General features: G+C 50.8%; 1 pseudogene; it reads left to right on the top strand.

Annotated features, from left to right (window-relative positions):
• Window positions 1-171, top strand: part of LOC138118915 (caldesmon-like) — a 1302-nt pseudogene extending 1131 nt beyond the window's left edge.
• Window positions 172-9179: the final 9008 nt, after the last annotated feature.

The following is a 9179-nucleotide window of genomic DNA, read 5'->3' as shown; positions in this document are numbered from 1 at the left end:
GAGGAGGACGAGGAGGAGGACGAGGACGAGGAGGAGGACGAGGACGAGGAAGTGGAAGAAGTAGAGGAAGGGGAGGTCGAGGAGGAGGAGGTCGAGGAGGAGGAGGACGACGACGAGGAGGAGGTAGAGGAGGAGGAGGAGGAGGACGACGACCAGGATGCGGATGAGTAGGACGACAAGGAGGAGCAGGATGAGGAGGAGGTTTAGGAGGAGGAGGCGGTGGACGAGGTGCTGGAGGACGAGGAGGAGGAGGGTTAAGGGTGGAGATCTTCCTCATCCTGTTCCTCCACTGCTGATGTCAGGGAATTCCCTGCAGCTACCAACATCTTCCTTTCCTGCTGCAGGATATTGTCTGGCAGCTCTCTCAGGCTCTTCACCTTTGGCAGCGCCACAGCATCCTTGGAGTCATGGACTGGCAACTGGCACCTCCAGGTCACTTGCTGCTGGGATGCTTTTCTCTGGGGAAATCTTGCACACGGCCTCGCTCCAATTTTTACTTCCAGCCCTTTCCTGCCCATCTGCATCCTCAGCCACGAGCCGCTTCTGTACATCGCCGTGCCTCTGGGGGAGCAGGGACTCCTGTCTCTGGGCAAACAAAACAAAGACAACTTGTAAGAAGAGAACCTGCAGCTTCTAGTTAGAAGAGAAAGGACTATTCAATCAAGGCAGGGCCGATGGAGGAAACTTTCTAAAATGGAACAAGCAGCAGAAGCACAGGAGTTTTGCAGAAGAAATTCCCCTCCCAGCACTTGGCTTCGGGAAAAAGCCTGATGTTGCTAGGAGAGACTTGAGTTCATGTCTAGTATTGGGTAGCAGACATCTGAACATTTAGACTATTGGCTTTCCAGGCTCACACTATTCAAACCTGAGAGTGAAACTATTCTAAAAGCCAGAGATGCTTGGAAGAAATGTTCCTGCTCACACCACGACTGGGGACCGTGCATCATTCTTACCTTGCACCTGTCCAAAGGCCTTCCTCCGTCTGTGCTCTGGCAGTTCTCACCGGGCCTCTGGCAGGGATGGAGGCTCCTGCCACAAGTATCCCAAGTGTGGAGATCCTCCTCATCCTGCTCCTCCACTGCTGACGTCAGGGAATTCCCTGCAGCTGCAAACACCTGCCTTTGCTGCGCCAGGACCTTCTCTAGCACCATGGAGTTGGCCAAAGGCCTTCTCCTATGGCAGCGCCACAGCATCCTGCAAGTCACGGACTGGAACTGGCACCTCCAGCAAAGTTGCTGCTGGCAAACATCCCTCAGCCATTCCCTGACTGCAATGAGCTGGACTCCTACTCCTCTGCAATGCTCTTCCTGGCCAGGTGCATCCTCAGCAATGAGCCGCTTCTGCTGAGAGCTGCGGCTCTGAGGGAGCAGCCAGTCCTGTCCAAAGGGCTTCCTCTGTCTCCAGTCCTGCAGCTCTCACAGGGTACTGGCGATGGTCAAATCTCCTGCCAGGAGGATCCGACCTGTGCAATTCATCCTCATCCTTCTTCTCCATTGCTGATGGCTCTAAGTGCCCTGCAGGTGCCCATTTGCCTTTGCTTCTGGAGGCTTTTGTCCAGCACCACACCCAAAGTCTTCTCCTCTGGTACCGCCCCATCCTTCTTGGAACCTCGGTCAGGGAACTGGCAGCTCCAGGACAATCGCTGCTCTGCCTCTGGCTTCTGGGAGCGCCTTACTGGAGGCCTCCTCTTTTCTCTATCCTGCTGAAACAAGAAAGGCTTTGTAACTCGACTGCTCTGTGCCAGCCATGAGTTCATAATCTCTTCTGGAACTCTTTTACAGTGGACACAGAGTTTGTTTCAGCTCATTCTCACAACTTTTATCGTGACTATGCCTCATAACTCTTACAACTCTTATTAGTTCATAACCTGGATTACACATTGTCTCTGTCCAGATTAGAATTTTAAAATATACAATTCTCCAGATCCTCTAGCTACAAGATGTAACCACACATCTTTGTCCTCTTTTTTTTTTTTTTTTTTCCAGAAACATTGGCAATTGTTTCTCTCTTTTATATTTTTCCCTTCGGAACTCATCTGTTTCCTGTTTTCACTCCCTCTTCTCAGAAGAACTTTCCTTTGGTTTATTCTTGTACCGATTCTCCAATCTTTCCAGGCTACTTTATAGAGATGTAGCTGGTGCAACAGACACTAGATAGTTTTTGTTGTTTTGATTTATACTACAGGAAGATGATAAAACACACATTTTACATTTCCTCGGACGGCAAAAATATTTTGCATTTTTAATGGAAGATATATTTTTAAAGTTTGACTAGCATAATTTAAAATAAATCGTTTCATTACCTGCCCACTAGCCATAACATAGATCTGTATCCATCCTCTAAAAGTAAAGCCAGCTTTTGATTTGATACACACATTGAGACTTTATCCTGTAGGAAATAAAGCAGAAAAAAGATGCTCTTACAGTTTGATCTTCAACTGCACATCACTTCTAACCTTGAGTGAAGGCTCTGCATTATTGAATAGAACCAATTGAGGCAGTGCAGCTCTCGGTTAACACATGATCAGAACCTCAGACTGCTAAGGAAGAGCAGCAAATAGTTTGGCTGCCACCACGAGGCAACAGCACATTCTCCTGTTGACATTCTCACGGTCAGAGTGCAACTGGAACCGAGCAATCCCATTCCTTTGCAACCACCCTTATGCTGCAGAGATGGAGCCCTGAGCTCAGAAATGCCATTTGTGACAGAGCTTTCCCAGGTGGGAAGGCATCCTCCCTTCCCAGAGGTATTGCAAGTTCCCCTCTCCCCACTCCATTCCATCCGGAAATGGAATGCTGACAATCCACAATGGTTATACACCACAGCACTGGCATGGATTCTTTTCCTTAGGCAGATCTAAGGCAGTCTGGGAGTTGCTCAGCCTCTTGTGCCCTCCTCAAGGGAGCATTTGTAACTTTTCTTCCTACAATCATCCAACCAAACAACTTGGTTACTGCTCCAAGTAATTACCGGAAGCTTTGGCTGTGTTTTCCCATTCGATTTTAGTTAACCCAATCTTTTGCAAATATTGACACTTCTATATTTGAAATTCCCAGCATACTACAGAGATTTGAGAGGGGATCTTCAAACTTGAGAGGTGACATTGACCACAGAGTAGCAATAAATAGGAAATATCAGGACAAAAGTTAATCCAATACACACCCCCAACAATCCTCCTTTTTTTTTTTTTTTTTTTTTTTTTATTCTGGAAGAAACAAATTTAACAGCACTGCCATGCATGCAACAAAGGGACCCAGGCATGAACAAGCTGTTGGTCCTTCACATTCCAGTTTTCAATGGTGACATTAGTGGGACACTGCTTGGAGCACTGCAATGATATCAAAGTAATCCCTTAAACTTCCTGCTAACTGGAAATTTCTTTTAAGATGCATAGATAATATACAGCTCATTACTTACACATACAGGCAAAAGGAAAAAACAAGTTTCACCACATTCTCATAAACCTCTGGAAATAAAATCCTGTAAACTTAACTGCCTTTCTTAATTTGACAAATTGCTACTGCTATAACATTACCTGTACTGCACCTTGTCAATTGGATGCTTTTGCCCAGACTCCTTGCTCCATAGATGTCATTTACGCCACAGAAAACAAGATAGAATCCCATCCCAGCAAAAATCAGTGGGAATGGAGAGTGACTTACTCGGCAACACCTGATTCTCTCTGTGCAACATGCACTACAGCTTTCTTTCGCTCTGATCAAACACTTCTCACGGTAAAGATCACCATCCTATAGTCTGAACTACGCACTGACTTCCCTCATGGCCGCCACCCTGATCCATTCTCTGCACATTGACTGAGCCTGACCGTACCCTCTGCAACCACCACCTCCCTGGGCAACCTGTGCCAACGCCTGACCACCCCAACAGCGAAAAAACAACGTTAATCTGTCATCCCAATCCCCACTGTCCCATTTGAAGGCCACTCCCTCTAGTAGTCCCTAGGCTTCTTTGCAGAAGCCATGTGACGGGAAGGCGGCTCGCCGCTCCCCTTTGCCCACGCGGCTGGCTTCCTTCCAGGCCCGATCCCACCCCCGGCAAGGAAGGAACGCACCCACCCACACGCCCGGGGCCGCTCCTCCCCGGGGCTCTGTCAGTCCCCCGCCGGGGGCCGGTCACTCCCTCACCGGGGCTCTGTCAGTCCCCCGCCGGGGCTCGGTCACTCCCTCGCCGGGGGTCACTCCCCCACCGCAGCCCGCTGCCCGCGCCCGCCCCGCCGCCGCCGCTCCCGCTCTGCCGCACCCGCGGCCCCTCAGCGGCCCCGGCCCCTCCGGGCCCCGCCCCCGCCCCGCGGCCCCGCCCAATCCCCGCCGAGCCCCGCCCGTCCCGCGGCTCCCCATTGGTGGCGCGCGCTGCGCCCGCGGCCCGAGCGGCGCGAGCAGCGCAGGCTCCGCCCCCTGTCCCGCTGCGCGCGGGGAGCGTTCGGTCGTGCCCTGGGGAGCGGCGGCCGCGGGGCCCGCGCGGAGCGGCCGCTCCTCCGGGGCTGCGCCGCCAGCACGGCCGGCAACGCGGGCGCGCAGAAGGCGCTTCGGCCGCCGGGCGGGAGGGATCGCTGCAGAAACCCAAACGTTCTGCAAGAGCGGGAATCGGTGTCCAAGGACATCGTTTACACCTGCACTTGGCTCACAACATCCCCCTGCAGCGCTACGGGCTGGTTTCTTTAGGCGGCCACAGAGCCCTTCAGGGGAGCTGGGCCGCCTTGACTTGTTAGCAAAGCGGCCACAGAGTCCCTAAATCAGACTGGGCTGCCTGCAGTTGTTACTAAACTCCCCACATTGCACTGACCGTTCTGTGCAATTTCCAATGGCCCCGCAGAAAAAGACCTGGGGGTGCTGGCCAAGAGCTGCTGAACACGAGCCCAGGTGTGCCCAGGTGGCCAAGAAGGACATTGGTGTTATAAATAAAGTATGTAATTCGTGCTGTTATATATAAAACTAGAATGCAATCAGACCATGTAGAGACAAAGTTTCAAACCCCCCCCCCACCAGCTTGGCTGAGAGAAAAATTTCACAACACCAAAAGAAGTTCTCTCACAATAAGTGCTGATTCGGCTTAGGTGGGGTTGGATCTTATCACCGGGACATTTGCACTATGACGATTTGATCAACACCTTCCGGTATCTACATCTCATCTGATAAGGAATCGGACATTCCGGGAACTAAAAATAACTGTTCCAGGAACCAGAGATGGCCCATCCATCAGCAGAAATGACCCACTCATCACCCAGGATGGACGATTCATCAGACCCAGGAAAGGCTTTGTGCAGCCCAACTCCAGGACAGGAAAACTTCATGAATACGAGAAGAATAGAATTAATTCGGACTTCACCCAAAAACTGTATAAGAAGGGACCAGCCAAAGCAGCAGGCGTGAACTTGGGATGTCTGGTGCGATAGAGATCAGATCTATGCGTGTTCACCCAGCTCCAACGCCGGGCTCAGAGCTGCTTTTCTTGATCGTGGCTTTTGAAACCGATATTTCAGTCGCATAATAAATGTCATTTCTTTATAAATTTTGATTGGCCATTTCGCTTCTATCATTGGCATCCTGGCCTGGGTCAGCAACAGTGCGGCCAGCAGGACCAGGGCAGTGACTGTCCCACTGTTTTGGGCACCGCTGAGGCCCCACTCGAATCGTGGGGTCAGTTTTGGGTCCCTCACTGCAAGAAAGACTTCGAGGTGCTGGAGCGTGTCCAGAGAAGGGAACTGAGCTGGGGCAGGCTCTGGAGCACAAGTCTGAGGAGAAGCGGCTGAGGGAGATGGGGGGGCTCAGCCTGGAGAAAAGGAGGCTCGGGGAGGACTTTCCCTCTCTCTCCAACTCCCTGGAAGGACACCGGCTTGGGGGGGTTCCTAACCATAAGGTATCTATCCCATGATCTTTTGCGCCAAAAAGATTGTCGCTGTATCTTTAGGTTTGGCAGCCGGGAAACCTTGGGGAGGATGGAGGGCTTTGCTTTAGGGCACGTGTTTTTAAAGGCTGCCCAGGCAGCCGCACATCGTGCAAAAGGTGTACGCTCTGCGTGAGACTTACGGCAGTCCTGGAATTCAGTGACTGCGGTGTAAAACTGCCTGCTTCCCTTCCGCCGGCCGATCGGGGCAGTTGCTTGCGTGGTTGCTGAGGGAGCTTTTGTGCATTCGGCTTCGGGACTTTGCTAGGCTGCAATTCGGCAATGTGAACGAATGTGCCTGCTTTCCCTGCCTCCCTGCCGCTCGGGAATGCACAGACGGTGCACGGTGTTCCGCCTGGAGCCGGGCTGTGCCCGCCGTGCCCTGAGTGCCCGGGGAATCGCTCCCTCGGCTCCGTTGTGTCCGAGCCGCCGCTGCCCCCGCCCCGCTGAGGGTCCAAGCGTGCAGCGGAGCGCCCCCTGCCGGCCGCGCGTGCCCCTGGCCCCGCCCCCCGCCGGCCGCAGCGGCCTTAGCCCCGCCCCCCGCCGGCCGCGCGGGATCCCGGCCCCGCCCCGCGCCCGCCGCAGCCGCCAGCGGCCCCTGCCGGGCGTGGCCGGAACTACAGCAAAGGGCAACCACGGCCCTCGGCGGGGGAACCTCCTGGGTTTGTGCTGGGCTTTGTTCCGGGCATGTTCTCTACTAAAGAACTGCTACTCCTTGCCTGCATTTTTTCAGCCCCATCATTTTCGAAGTTATCATGATTTGGAGAGAGCAGTCTTCTTGCCATTCCAGGAAGGTTCCCACCTTCCTTAGCAGACAGGTGACTTTTAAAACAAGACACTTTGTTAAAAAACCAAACCCGAGAACATTTCATGATTTCGTGTACTATGTGATTTCACATCTAAAGAAACGGGGTTGTCTGCCCTTTTCTCCTCAGGCAGTGCGTTCCTCTGCCTTCAAGTACAAAAGCAACAAAGTGATTCTAACCAGTGATCAAAACCAGGGAAACCAGACCCTCCATCTCCTGTCAGTGGGCGAAGAGACAGAGCATGGGCATACCTGAGAATGCTCACTAGAAATAAAACAGGAGATATAATGGTCACAGCTATTACAGGCCCTAAACGGGCACCTGTAACTTTTCTGATTGACACTGGGGCACAAATTTTTGCGCTGACAAAGAAAGATGCCCAGAGGTGTGGAATTGTCCCAACAAAGAACCCATATTGTGTTTTAAATGCCTTGGGAACGACAGAATCTATGGATGTGGCCTTAGTCAAGCTCACTTTGCCTGGAGAGGAAAACCAACTCTCTATTCATATGGTGATTGGAGATATTCCAACCAATTTATTAGGGATGAATGCCCTTGCTGGGAGGCAGTGGGAGGACTCAGAGGGTCTCCTGTGGTCTTTTGGCACACCACGTTTTAACGTCAGACTGCTCCAAGCCGCACCCTCCCTACCATTCAGCAAAGTAACTGATGTGAAACAATACCCCCTCCCCTGGGTGCCAAAGAGGGCATCAAGCCAGTGATACAGGAGCTGCGAGAACAAGGAGGAATAGTTCATACTCATTCTCCTTTCAATTCTCCGGTGTGGCCAGTACGAAAGCCTAATGGGAAGTGGAGGCTGACAATAGATTTTCGCAGGCTAAATGCCAACGCAGACCCTCTTACAGCAGCCGTCCCAAATCTGGCAGAATTAATAACATTGATTCAAGAAAAGGCTCATTCAATTATGGTACCTGTAGATGTCCAAGACATGTTTTTTATGATACCTTTGCAGCCAGAAGATATGGACCGTTCTGCTTCCACATGGGAAGGACAGCAATACACTTTCACTAGGCTTCCCCAAGGGTACAAACATTCCCCCACCCTGGCTCATCACGCTTCAGCCCAAGAGTCAGAAAAAGTACCCAAAGCTGACAATGTGGCTGTTTATCAATACATTGATGATATCCTTGTGGGAGATGAAATAGAAGGAGTGAGAGATACCAAACTGAAAATAATCTCCCACTTAGAAAGCCTTGATTTGCAAATTCCCTCAGAAAAAATCCAAAACCCTTCACATGAAGTGAAATTTTTGGGAATTTGGTGGAAAGGAGGTATGACATGTATCCCACCCGATACCCTAACCTCTTTAGATCAGATTAAAATGCCTGAATCCAAAAAAGATCTCCAACATGCTTTAGGATTATTAGTGTTCTGGAGAAAACACATCTCAGATTTTTCCATAATTGCCAGACCTCTTTATAACTTGTTGAGAAAAGGGTAAAATGGGAATGGAGTGCTTCTCAAGAAGAAGCATTGCAATTGTTGGTTTTTGAAGCAACAGCTCACCAAGCCCTGGGCCCTATTCACCCTACAGATCCTTTCCAGGTGGAATGGGGATTTGCCTCCTCAGGGCTGTCAGTACACATATGGCAGCGGGGTCCTGAGGGTCCGACGAGGCCTGTAGGTTTTTACTCCTGTGGCTTCAAAGATGCTGAAAAAAGATACACTACCGGGGAGAAAGGATTGCTTGTGGTTAGCTTAGCTCTCCTAGAAGTGGAGAAGATTGCACAAGAACAACCAATTGTTTTGAGAGGCCCTTTCAAAGTTATTAAGGCAGTCTCTACTGGGACCCCCCCACGTGACGGGGTGGCCCAGAGGGCCTCAGGAAGGGAGTGGTATGCTCAGATTGAACATTATTGTAGCGTCTTCTCAGTAACTGAAGGAGCTGTAAAAGATCTGGCAATCCAACAGACTGAAAACTTGGGTAGCAGCCAAGACAAACCTGCCTCAGCCATTAAAGTAGCCCCTCCTTTTTCCCCTGAACAGTCAGCAAATTCTTGGTTTACGGATGCTTCTGCCAAGCGAGAAGGAAAGGTGTGGAAATACAAGGCTGTAGCCCTGCACACCTCCTCAGGTGAAGGAATTATCACAGAGGGGAAGGCAGCGCCCAAGCTGGCGAGCTGAGAGCTGTTTGGAGTGTTTTCCAACGTGAGGCACAGAATACTTCTCCTGTCTGTATCTACACCGATTCCTATGCTGTGTTTAAGGGATGGACTGAGTGGTTTCCTTTTTGGTAGCAAACTGATTGGGAAGTTAACAGATTAATGTGAAACCAACAAGAAAAAGGAAAAGGACAAGAAGAAAGAAAAGGAAGAAAAAGCAAGCAACAAGAAATAGAAACAGAAAGCAAAAGATATAAAAATGAAAGCAAGAAAGCAGGAAAGCAAAGAAGGAAAGAAGAAAGAGAGAAAGAGAGAGAAAGAGAGAGAGAGAAAGAAAGAGAGAAAG

This window comes from Aphelocoma coerulescens, chromosome 14, assembly GCF_041296385.1.
Source record: "Aphelocoma coerulescens isolate FSJ_1873_10779 chromosome 14, UR_Acoe_1.0, whole genome shotgun sequence".
Lineage (NCBI taxonomy): Eukaryota > Metazoa > Chordata > Aves > Passeriformes > Corvidae > Aphelocoma > Aphelocoma coerulescens.
Note: the sequence above shows the minus strand (reverse complement) of the source record. Positions and strands in the feature narration are given on the sequence as shown.